This window comes from Ambystoma mexicanum, chromosome 10 (assembly GCF_040938575.1).
Source record: "Ambystoma mexicanum isolate Mex_15411 chromosome 10, UKY_AmexF1_1, whole genome shotgun sequence".
NCBI lineage: Eukaryota > Metazoa > Chordata > Amphibia > Caudata > Ambystomatidae > Ambystoma > Ambystoma mexicanum.
The window spans coordinates 1,206,537,505-1,206,550,966 of NC_090932.1; positions in this window are offsets into that span (position 1 = coordinate 1,206,537,505).

The window sequence follows — 13,462 nt, forward strand, 5'->3', positions numbered from 1 at the left end:
GCCTAAATTGGGGTCTGATGTAGATAAGTACTGTAGGAACTGTCACACTTGCCAAACCTCTGGCAAGAGTGGAGCCAAGAATGTGGCACCCTTGGTGCCTCTCCCAGTGGTGGGAGTCCCTTTTGAGAGGGTAGGAATCGACATTGTTGGTCCCATGGACCCTCCAACATCTTCAGGAAACAGGTTTATCCTGGTTATAATAGACCATGCTACCAGGTATCCTGAAGCCATACCTATGAGAACTGTTAGAGCTCAGGCTGTGGCAAAGGCCCTATTTGGTATCTTTACCAGGGTAGGTTTTCCTAAGGAAGTTATCTCTGATAGGGGATCCCATTTTATGTCCCACTACATGCAGGCCATGTGGAAAAACTGTGGAGTAACTTACAAGTTCTCAACTGCCTACCATCCTCAGACAAATGGATTGGTAGAGAAGTTCAGCCATACAATGAAGAGCATGATAGGTGCTTTAGAGGAACCCCCTCGAAGAAAGTGGGACCTTCTACTGCCATGCCTTTTATTTGCTTATAGAGAAGTCCCTCAGGAGGGAGTTGGATTTAGACGCTTTGAACGTCTTTATGGCCATCCAGTTAGAGGCCCCTTGGCCCTATTTAAGGAGGGGTTGGAGAGTGCTCCTTCCCCCAAGCCAGTGAGAGTCACTGACTATGTGATAGGTCTCTGGAGGAGAATGTGACATATGATGGTAGAAGCATCAAATTACTTGAAAGCAGGTCAGGCTCTGGTAAAGCATTGGCATGACCAGAAGGCCAACATGGTTGAGTTTTCTTAAGACCAGCTAGTTCTAGTTATGGTACCTACAAGGCATAGGGCCTAACAGGACAATATATAGGACCCTTCAAAGTTGTGGGTAAACTTGGAGAGGTCAACTATCTGGTGGACTTAGGCAATCCTAAGGAGGCTCCCAGAGTCTTTCACAACAACCGTCTAAATGCTTATGTCTCAAGACCAGAAGTACTTCTAGCTTCAGCTCAAGAGGAGGAGGAGAGTTAACCTCTACCTGACCTACTCAGAGGCCAGCCTTTAGATGAGAACATAGAAGGAGCTAATCTCTCTTCTAAATTGACACAAGAACAACAGGAGGAGTGCAACGTTCTGTTAAATCAGTTTGCCTCCCTGTTTTCACTATCACCAGGCTTGACCCCTTGGGGCCAGCATGATATTCTCACTGGTGACTGTTTACCTGTTAAAAGCAGATGCTACAAGATGACAGGGGTAATAAAGCCCTCTACCAGTCCATGGTCTAGTATAGTCCAGTTGTTTTAGTACCAAAGGCAGGGTCCAAGGAGTTAAGATTTTGTGTGGACTATAGAGCTCTTAATGCAGTCCCCAAGACAGATGCCCACCCTTTACCAAGAACAGATGAACAGGTGGATAAAATTGGTTCAGCTAAGTACTTCAGTACATTTTATCTCACTTCAGACTATTGGCAAATAGCACTGACAGACCATGCAAGGAGAAAACTGCATTCTCAACCCTAGCAGGCCTATACCAGTTTAAGGTAATGCCTTTTGGACTAAAGAATGCACCTGCTACATTCCAAAGGATGGTTAATCAAGCTCTGAATGGGATGGAGGACTTCTGTATGGCATACTTGGATGACATTGCAGTGTTCAGTCCTACTTGGAAAGAACATGTTGACCACTTAGGATATGTTTTGCAGGCTCTTGAGCAGGCCCATCTGACCATAAAGGCTAGTAAATGTGAAATTGGTCTGAGTAAAGTGGTCTACCTTGGACATGAGGTAGGAGGAGGTGAAATCAGGCCACTGCCTAGCAAAGTACAAGCTGTACAAAACGGGACCACCCCTACTACTCAAACTCAGGTGAGAGCATTCCTAGGTATCTCTGGGTACTATAGGAATGTCATAGAGAACAATGGGACCATAGCTTCTCCTTTGAATTTGGTCTCCTCTGCCAAATTCCCTAAAAAGGTCAGGTGGAATGAGGAGTGCACTCAAGCATTTGGAGACCTAAAAAAGGCCCATTGTCAAGCTCCAGTCCTTAGAGCTCCTGAATATAACCAAACCTTTATTGTGCAGACAGATGCTTCAAATACAGGCATAGGTGCAGTCCTTAGTCAACTGGATGAAAAAGGTAGGGAGCACCCCATTTGCTTCATCAGAAGGAATCTGAAGGAACCCGAAACAAGGTGGGCAACCATTGAGTGTGAGTGCTTTGCTATTGTGTGGTCACAGAAGAAGTTTACACCATACTTGTATGGATCTACTTTTGTGATTCAGACTGGCCACCAACCCTTGATATGGTTAATGCAAATGAAAGGGGAAAACCCAAAACTACTGAGATGGTCAATCAGCCTGCAAGGGTTTGATGTAACCATTGAATACAGGTCTGGGTGTCACCACCACAATGCTGGTGGTCTCTCCAGGATGTTTGACCAACTGGAGTGAGGAGATTCATCCAGGAGTGGATTAAATCCTCCAGTCCCTTAGTCTGGGGTTTACGAGTGTTAGGGAGAATTCTCAAAATGTGATAATTTCCCTTACCTTTTGAGACCCCCCGCAACTTTGCTGGATTTATAGGATTTGATTTCTTTACCTGGGAAGAGTGAGAGCCTTTTTTCCCCACTCTTCCATGTATTTTGATGTGTGTTTTACTTTTGTGTTCTTTGGTTATGGAGTTTTAAAACAACTCCATAGGCATAATCTTTTTCTGTCTGTCACACAGCACCATCAGTGCAGTGGCACAGGGGTGTCTTTAAGACTCATGAAGTTTTAAATGCCTTCTCTGGGACGGACTACCGTCTCCCAGAGCATGTAAAGTTAAATTGGCTTTACTAGTCTTTTTAAATTTCCTAACCCAGCACACACTATCTTCCTATAGATTGCTGGAGGGGTTGCCTAGCTTCCCCTGAGTCAAAACACTCATGTAACAGTCAAATGTTACCCTTTCCTACTTTAAATGGCCGGTGGCAGTGGTTTAGATCAACTACCGTGATTTTTCCCGACGGCTAACAACGGTAGCTAAAATCGGGTCAGCCATGTTTTTCAATATGGCACCCAAGAGCTATCTGTAAAAACAGACTCTGGTCGACTTTTTTTGCCATTTCTTTTAGGAAAAGTCCTTCTGTGTTTGTCTCGGCGTGTCAAATCAGGTTTGGTCCCTTTGTTTGTTGGCCTTTTGCAGGCTTCAGTGCTGAAGCCCTCCTCTGGCGCCAGCGTGTCTCGGTTGGACAGGATGTGAGGGAGGTGCCCGAAACTCCCTGTGCTTAGCCTCCTGAATGCACTCTGGCATGATTGGCCAGCTGGCTGTCCGGCAAGGACAGCCACCCTGCTGTATGAGTGACAGCCAGGATGAAATGAATAGGGGAAAAATGTTCAAAAGCAGGTCTCTGGGTCTTGGAAAGCAGAGTCGACCATTGGAACGAAAGCACCGAAGACAAGCTGAAGGAAGAGGACTAATGCAACTCCTGGATGACCGGTGAAGCCCTGCTGCAGGTCCGAATTGTCTGAAACTGCAATTGACAGAAAAGCACTTCAAGGTTAACTTCTTCCCTTGAGTTTGGTGGGAACAACCAACCCGCAAGCCACCTGGACACCGTCCCCATCTGGTCGAATTTTCATCAGAGTGCTGTTGAAAACTGGATAGCCAGAGGGAAGGAAACCAGCTCGTGGACTTTAAGGCACTCACACCTTAAACCAATGTTTTGCTAAGCTTTTGGCCTCATACCTGGGCAGTGCAGGAACCTCCCAACATCCCCACGACTGGAGCTCAGGAACAGCGAGATCTGCTCGAACTGCCAGAAACAACTGTCTCAGCTACAACTCTTCTTCACTAACAAGGTACTGTGCAAACACGGTCTGGAAATCTTTTTGCCCATCGCAAATGTTCGTGGAACTTTCCTCAACTTCGAAGGCTCGTCCTTCCCTAATCATTCATCAAACTTTTCGTCTAGCCAACTTCTTCTAAACTCCTTGGCACAGACTTAACTGTTTACTACCAGAACTGTGCTATCCAATACAAAGACTCTGAACCATTGACTTCGGCCCAGGCCTATGAGATGAATTGCTGGTTGTAGTTTACTGAAACCCTTTGTCCTGCCTATTCAAGTATTTGTGCTATTTATTCTTATAACCCTACCTTTTTACCCCTTTATTAAGTATATGAAGTGCCATTTTGCTCCCTCTTCAGGAGAGTTAAACTTGTTCATTTACTTACCGGTTGTGTATTTGTGGTTTATTAGTGTGTGATATTGAGCTGCTCTTGCTAGTGTAATGTTTTCAAACTTACTGTGTAAATAAATGTGTATTCTTTTACCAAGAAACCGTGAGTATGTGTATATTTGAATCACTGTATTTGTTGGTCCTTTCTGTAGCTTGTTCTACTGCTCACTCAACACTTGAGATAAGTCTGGTTGCTCAGCCACTGCTACCACACAAGTGTGTAGTACAGGCTTGTACTAAAGGTGAAATTGTACTGACACTTGTAGTCTTAATTGCATGTAGTGTTCCCAAATGGTACTGCATAAATGGCACTGCATGTGATTCTGCCTAACAGGGTGTACTCTGGGGGAATAGTTTGTGTGATCTGTGGACCTGAAGCTGTATGTAGCGTTTTGGTTAGCTCTAGGCAAGTCTAGTTTGAATTCTAGAATACTATCACGTATGTCCATTGCATGGGCACCAAGGGATCTTACATTTAGTAAAGCTCCTAATAGGGGTGATTGGTTGTGGTGAGCAAGGGGTCTGGGTCGAGCAGGCCTTTGGGTGGGCTAATGAGGAGCTAGGTGTTTCTTGAGGGGTGTCTTCGGGAATGGTGATCCGTTGGGTGGTGGTATCAGGCTTATCCTGTGACACCAGGGGTTTAAGCATTGCTATCGTGTTAGTACGTGGCAGGACGTGCTGGTTTTTGGGTGCGGGTGATGAGTGCACATCAAGAGTCTGACATTTTGTGTAGAAGCAGTGGTGGGTCTAGATAGGGTTGTGTTGTTGAAAGTTCTAGAGGAGAGGCGTATTTGGCATACTCTGCCTAGTAGGGGAGTGGTTTAGATGTGAAAGTGTGGTGTGGTGGGGAAGTCTGGTGTGCTAGGAAGGAATGGAGTGGGGCATGGCAGAGGGTGATATCTAGGGCAGTATAGTCGGGCAAGGCCCATGCCAAGGTGAGTACCCATTGAGCAAGCTGAGATGTAAGGGGTATTGGCTTCTTAGTATAAGGACTTTATTTCATGTGGGCTGGTGTTATTAGTACTCGCAGTGTGTGTCTGGTGTTGTGGGCCGCTGTAAAGCAGGCGAATAAAGTTGATGGTTGAGAGAACTGTGTAGCTTAGGGTCGGGCCTCTAGGGTTAGTGTGCCTTGACCAATTTTTGGGGAGCTCCTTGGTATGAGATGGGCGTGCGCAAGCACTAATAGAGGCGTATGTTTGAATTGGGGTGGAAACTGTGGCAGGGTGCGGTACGGGATACGTGTTTGCGCAGCTTGTAATGATCTGGGTGGAGATGGTCACGCTAGTGTGTTGGTGTGCCAAATGAGGAACTTACAAGGTATTAGAAAGATTATTGCTAGCATACAATTACTTCAGTCGAACAATCTGGGTTAAGTGGAAAAACAAGTAGAAAACAGAGTAGCGTTCTAGGCAGTTTGAAAGATCTGAATACGGTTGCATGCGGACTTGGAATTATCTGACTTCTTTGACCATAAACGATGCAATGTTCTAAATAGTCCTCAATGCATGTTCAGGGCACAAATACAGGAGATCAATATACCATTGTAGCACACTTAAATTGGCTAGACATTTCAAGCTGCTGGGATGCACGATGGGCGGGTGTAGGGTTATTTAGTAAACACAACAAAGGTAGTTATTACTGTGGAATAGAGATGGCGCCTGACTATGTGGCTGCCTGGAATACGAGCGGGCAATAAGCGGGAGTAAGCAAGAGTAATTAGAATGATATTCAAGACAAATGAAGCATTTCACTGTTTATCAAATTTCTTTGATTTTACAAAAAGCTGCTCGGTCTGTGCAGGAAAGATCTTCGTCTTTTGTGTTGGGAGTGAGTTACTCTGCGAGTAAAAACGTTTGATTTACAGATGCTTGGAGGTTATCTTGTTTGAGGCATTTTGCCAAGGATAAGTCTATGATCTTTGCTGCTGCAATCGTCCAAGATGTTCTGTTTCCACTTATGAGTCGGTTCCACCAGACTTCTTCTTCTCGTAAAACAGAGGGCTTTAGTAGCGGGAGTAAGAAAGCTTGCCTTAGGTCGATTGTTTTTGTGCAGGATATTAAAAGATGGCGTATTGTTTCGGTTTGTGTGGGATCTTTGCACAGTCTGCAAGTACTCACGTTGGACAGACCTCTCAATGCTCTAATTTCATTTGTTGGTAAGAGGTTTAGTCGTGCCCTTAAAAACAGTTGTCTTGTTGTTTTGTCAGGAAATCTTCTCACGATTAGTGGGTGATCGTTTAGTTGTTTTGTGTGTTGGGGCAAATGGGCGAGAAGTTTATTTGTTGTTGCTTTTTCTTGCGTGAGTATCCAGTCTTGTAGATCCATTTTCTTTTTGATTTTGTTGGGGGTGAGGAAAAGTTCTTCTTTGGTGAAACCGAGTTCTATCAGAGTATTTTCCTTTTTTTTTCGCCCAGGCGGATAACGATTTGCAGTTTCCTCTTTGAATTTCTTGATTGATTAGTTTGTACTGACTTGGAGCGTCTGTCATGATTATTTTCCTATATAGCAACATTTCATTTGCATCCACTGTCGCTTTCAATGAAGTTAGTCCTAGTTCTCTTCGGATTGCCGCTATCGCTGTTGATTTTTTGAATTGCATTACTTCTCGCCAAAAGTAGCCCTCCAACTTGTCCCAGATGGTTTTTGGGATTGTCAGGAAGGCTTCCCCACCATATGTCAGCGCTGGAACCACTTTGCCCTTGAAAAATTTTATGATTGGGAGCAAAGAGAAGCGGCCAAATTTCCTGTCCATTGCTCGACCCTGAGCTGTTAGTTTTCTGGTCTTTTCCCAAAGATTGTGTTGCATTCTTACTTCGTTGCCTGAGCTGTCAATTAGTACTCCAAGATATTTGAACTCTTTTACCACTTCAATTTTGGTGTTCTCGATTGACCAGTGGAATGTTTTTTTTCTAGCAGTTGATTTCTCGAGGATCAGAATTTTTGTTTTCTCCTTGTTTATTTCGAGGTTGTTTTCTGAAATATAGTTTGCTAAGTTGTTTAGTTGGCGTTGCAGCCCAACAGGGGTTTGATCAAGGAGTATAATATCATCTGCGTAGAGAAGCCTTGGAGTTGGGATATCACCCAGTTTTGGTGTGAAGGTTCTGAGATCTTTACCGGAGTCTTTGTAATCCCCAATGAAAGCCGTAAAAAATGCTGGAGCCAACGGGCATCCTTGCTTTACGCCTCTGCTGATTGTGATTTCTTTTGATAGAGTTCCAGCGTGGTTTAGTTTTACCCTCATTGATGTGTCTTGATGCAGTGCCTTTATAGGCTCTAGTAATTGGGCTGGGCATTTCCATTGTTCCAGTTTGGTCCATAGCCTGCTTCGGTCGATTTTGTCAAAGGCCTGTGTTAAGTCCACAGAGGCTATGAAGACCTCACGTTGCTGTGCTCGAGTTTTGTTCTTTATGATATTGAGTATCATGATGTTTACTTGTGTGCCAGTGTTCTTCGTAAAGCCTGATTGGAGGGAATCCCAGCTGGGTGAGGTTGAAGCCCACCTTTGGAAGCCTTTTAGCAACAGTGAGCCAAAGATTTTCCCGATGGTATCTAATAGTGCTATTGGGCGGTAGTTAGTGGGATCAGTTCTGTCGCCCTTTTTGAAGATCGGGACTACCGTGGCCTTTGTCCATGAGCAGAGTATCAATTTTGAGGTTGTTACCGTTTTGAAAACAAGGCTTGTAAACTCGGCCCATTCTTTTGGGTTGTTTTTTAAGTCTACATTTGTTATTCCATCTGGTCCGGGCGCACGACTAGGCTTTAGTTTGCGGATTGCATCCTCTATATCTTCAATGTCGGAGATGTCTTCCCAATTTGAATTGTCGTTAGCAGTGTTTAGGGTTTGTAGTCCGTTGGGGTTTTGGAATAGGGTGGAAAAGTGGGTCGTCCATCTTTCTTCACTCACTGTGTTGGCAAGGTTGTTGGCCTGGTTGCTGTCTATCTTTTTTATGAGTGACCAGAAATCTCTGGAGTTTCTTCCCATTACCTTTTTGAGCATTTCTTCTGAGTCTTGTTGGTATAGTAGAATGCAGTAAGATTTTAACCAAGGTTTATATTTTGCTGTTTCTTCTCTTAGTTTTTTTTCCGTAAGTATCGATCTTGATTTTGCTGCAAGGCGTTTTAGGTTCCTTAGTGCACGGCGCTTGAGTACCAATAGTTTATCGTACTTATGATGTCTTTGGGGTTTGTCTTTTTTCTGACCCGTTGTGGGGTTTTTCTGGTATTGAATTAACAGGGGTTGGTAGTCTGGTTCAGTTTTACACCGGTTAGGCTCTTTGGCAAGTTTCTTTTTGTAGTTTTGTGCCAGATATTTTATCCTTTCAGCGTTTAGTCTTAGGCGATTGCCTTGGGTTGTTACTTCCACTTCTTCCGACATTACGTGTTTGACTGGGCGTTGTGTGGTCCATGATATTAGAAGGATGTTATGATCGCTTTCCTCTGTGCGCAGGACCTCAAATGAGGTTAAGAGTTCTAACATACCTTCTGAAGTGAATATATAGTCGATTGTTCCCGCTTGAGATGCTCTTTCCCAAATTGGAATTAGGGGTTTTGTTGTTGACAGCAATGCCGTGTTGTGGAGGTTTCTGGAGTCCATTAATTTTAGCCATTTTTTGCCTCTTGAGTCTCCTCTTGTCTCTCTGTTGGGTGCTGTTGGGTAAGAGCTTTTATGGGGACATTTAGCGTTCGGGTCTTCGCAGATAATTAATTCAGTGGTTTCGGAGTTTATTTGGGTCTCGTCTATTTCTGTTTCAATTATACGAAGAAAATCGTCATATGAGATTTTGTCTGGATTCCAGTACGTTGTTATTATTATGATCGGGATTTCCCAGCTTTTGTTTGTGATCGTGTTTTGTCGGGTCCACTTCACCTTAATTGATAGATGGTTCTGTGAGGAAGATAGCTCTTTGTCTATTTCCAGACCGCTTCCTGTTCGAACTGCGATAAGGAGGCCTCCAGATGGACGGCCCGTTTTTCCTCTTACGGCTTTTGAGGTTGTCAGTTCGTAGCCGTCTAAAGCTGGCGAGGTTGTAAGCCAGGTTTCTTGTAGTGCTAGAATGTCGAAGTCTCCTAGATTCGTTTTTCCTGTTTTCATCAGGTGTTTGAATCCTCGGGTGTTCCACGATGCCATTTTCAAAGTTGTTGTCGTTGAGAGCAGGTTTGTTGTTTTTCCTAAGGGTGAATCATTCTCTGCTCTCATTGGTCGTTGCTATTTAGTAGGCCTGTATGGGGTTGTTTTAGGAAACCAGGACCACAGCTGTTTTATTGGTCCAAGGGAGAGTCCGGTTGTCCTTTTCTGTTCTTTGTCTTTAAGGTTGATTCTTGGTGTTGGGAGCTTTTCTGCTGCCGTTTCGTTGCCAGCGTTGTTGTTTATCTTTCTGGGTTCTCTCTGTTTCAGTTGATGGGGTATTTATTTCTCGCCTTCTCGACTGGTTTTCAGCGTTGGATGACAGGTTTTTTGCGGGGTGTTTCCGGTGGTGTTATCACCTTTTCTGTTAGCTCCGAGGCGGTGCGACTGGAAGTTGTCCGGGCTGGACTGGATCTGCTGGTTGGATGTTTGGTTGTCGGTCCAGTATTCCGTCAGGAGATAGCCTATTTGTCATAGATCTGTGTCGGTTTCTTTAGGCTGGGTGATTCTTGCATTCTTTTTTATGTGTATGTATGCTTTTGCTTTGCGGGCTTTGTGGTATGGTTCTACTAGAGGGATGTCTTCTGGTTTCAAGTGTCTAAGGGACTTGCAGGCCGATTCATGGAATAATTAGCGCGGCGCAAGTGGGCAAAAACGTGCGAATCGCAGTGGAATAGCGAAAATCGCAGTGCAAGTGCGAAAATCGCACGAAAAGCAGCGCACATCGATTCATGGAAGTCCGTGCGCGAAGAAAACCAGCGGATGTGCGATAAAAAAGTGCGCGGCGCACGTTGGCGCACAGGCCATCTAACAGCGTGCGCCAGGTCACAGCGAAAATCGCACAGGCCACAGCGAAATTCGCACATAGCACGGCGCACGCAACAAAAGTAGGCGGAACACGGGCGTAACACTCGGAATGGGGAACAACTTGCCAAAACGTGGGCGTCACGGGGGAAGTACAGGGCACAAGTGCGCGGAACGCCCACACGCTCGCCTACAACACGTATTCATGGAATAGAATAGGGCAAAAAAGCGCACGCTCAAACCAGCGCACAGGCACAAACACGACCGCCACAAGAAAGCAGGCGGTAGCGTCTCTGCGGCTGTAAGAAATGTGCGCCAAAAGGTGCGCCAACAAATAGCACCTATATACTGCCATGATGAATGTCCTATACTGTGGCCCTCCAGGACAAATGACGTGCAAAGGGGTACCCACAAACACGGACACCCGCTGACAAAAAATACGTGTGCGTGTATACCGGGGTGCGCGGGAAGTCTCACACGCGATTTGGCCGGGTATGTGGATTTCAGGGGTGCGCGGGAAGTTCCACACGCGATTTCATCAGGGTACGTGTATTTCAGGGGTGCACGGGAAGTTCCACACGCGATTGGCCCAGTGCGAGCAGGGTACGTGTATTTCAGGGGTGCGCGGGAATTTCCACACGCGATTTCAGCAAGGTATGTGTATTTCAGGGGTGCGCGGGAAGTTCCACACGCGATTGGCCCAGTGCGAGCAGGGTACGTGTATTTCAGGGGTGCGCGGGAATTTCCACACCCGATTTCAGCAGGGTACGTGTATTTCAGGGGTGCGCGTGAAGTTCCTCACGCGATTTCATCAGGGTACGTGTATTTCAGGGGTGCGTGGGAATTTCCACACGCGATTTCAGCAAGGTACGTGTATTTCAGGGGTGCGCGGGAAGTTCCACACGCGATTTCAGCAGGGTACGTGCATTTCAGGGGTGCGCGGGAAGTTCCACACGCGATTGGCCCAGTGCGAGCAGGGTATGTGTATCTCAGGGGTGCGCGGGAATTTCCACACGCGATTTCAGCAAGGTACGTGTATTTCAGGGGTGCGCGGGAAGTTCCACACACGATTGGCCCAGTGCGAGCAGGGTACGTGTATTTCAGGGGTGCGCGGGAATTTCCACACGCGATTTCAGCAGGGTACGTGTATTTCAGGGGTGCGCGGGAAGTTCCACACACGATTGGCCCAGTGCGAGCAGGGTACGTGTATTTCAGAGGTGCGCGGGAATTTCCACACGCGATTTCAGCAAGGTATGTGTATTTCAGGGGTGCGCGGGAAGTTCCACACGCGATTGGCCCAGTGCGAGCAGGGTACGTGTATTTCAGGGGTGCGCGGGAATTTCCACACGCGATTTCAGCAGGGTACGTGTATTTCAGGGGTGCGCGGGAAGTTCCACACGCGATTGGCCCAGTGCGAGCAAGGTATGTGTATTTCAGGGGTGCGCGGGAAGTTCCACACGCGATTTCATCAGGGTACGTGTATTGCAGGGGTGCGCGGGAAGTTCCACACGCGATTGGCCCAGTGCGAGCAGGGTACGTGTATTTCAGGGGTGCGCGGGAAGTTCCACACGCGATTTCAGCAAGGTATGTGTATTTCAGCGGTGCGTGGGAAGTTCCACACGCGATTTCAGCAGGGTACGTGTATTTCAGGGGTGCGCGGGAAGTTCCACACGCGATTGGCCCAGTGCGAGCAAGGTATGTGTATTTCAGGGGTGCGCGGGAAGTTCCACACGCGATTTCAGCAGGGTATGTGTATTTCAGGGGTTCTGGGGAGTACCACACGTGAATTGGCCGTGTGGGCCCTCCCAGGTGTACGCTCCACAACCTCCACGGACCCTGCAGGCAGCCCACACCACGGGGGACTACCCTGCACCCATGCTCATGTCCCGCAGGCAGCCCATCCACCATGGATATGCCCCCCAGCCAACCCACATGTCACCTTGCACTACTGATCAACAATGCATGTCTACCACCACCCCCACCCCCCTGCCACCATGGGCATCCTCCACCAGGCCCCCAGTCATGTCTCCCACCACCCCCACCCCCCAGCAGTGCAGGGGCAGCCTCCACCAGGCCCCCACTCATGTCCCCCTGCACCCCCACCCCCCAGCATCCAGGGTCACCCTCCACCAGGCCCCCACTCATGTCTCCCACCACCCCCACCCCCCTGCCACCATGGGCAGCCTCCACCAGGCCCCCACTCATGTCTCCCACCACCCCCACCCCCCAGCCACCAGGGGCAGCCTCCAACAGGCCCCCACTCATGTCTCCCACCACCCCCACCCCCCAGCAGTGCAGGGGCAGCCCCCACCAGGCCCCCACTCATGTCTCCCACCCCCTCCCACCCCCCAGCAGTGCAGGGGCAGGCTCCACCAGGCCCCCACTCATGTCTCCCACCACCCCCACCCCCCAGCCACCAGGGGCAGCCTCCACCAGGCCCCCACTCATGTCTCCCACCACCCCCACCCCCCTGCCACCATGGGCAGCCTCCACCAGGCCCCCACTCATGTCTCCCACCACCCCCACCCCCCAGCAACCAGGGGCACCCTCCACCAGGCCCCAACTCATGTCTCCCACCACCCCCACCTCCCAGCCACCAGGGGCATCCTCCACCAGGCCCCCACTCATGTCTCCCACCACCCCCACCCCCCAGCAGTGCAGGGGCAGCCTCCACCAGGCCCCCACTCATGTCCCCCTGCACCCCCACCCCCCAGCATCCAGGGTCACCCTCCACCAGGCCCCCACTCATGTCTCCCACCACCCCTACCCCCCAGCCACCAGGGGCAGCCCCCACCAGGCCCCCACTCATGTCTCCCACCAACCCCACCCCCCAGCAGTGCAGGGGCAGCCTCCACCAGGCCCCCACTCATGTCTCCCACCACCCCCACCCATGTCTCCCACCACCCCCACCCCCCAGCAGTGCAGGGGCAGCCTCCACCAGGCCCCCACTCATGTCTCCCACCACCCCCACCCCCAGCATCCAGGGTCACCCTCCACCAGGCCCCCACTCATGTCTACCACCACCCCCACCCCCCAGCAGTGCAGGGGCAGCCTCCACCAGGCCCCCACTCATGTCTCCCACCACCCCCACCCCCCTGCCACCATGGGCAGCATCCACCAGGCACCCACTCATGTCTCCCACCACCCCCACCCCCCAGCAGTGCAGGGGCAGCCCCCACCAGGCCCCGACTCATGTCTCCCACCACCCCCACCCCCCAGCAGTGCAGGGGCAGCCTCCACCAGGCCCCCACTTATGTCTCCCACCACCCCCACCCCCCAGCAGTGCAGCGGCAGCCTCCACCAGGCCCCCACTCATGTCTCCCACCACCCCCACCC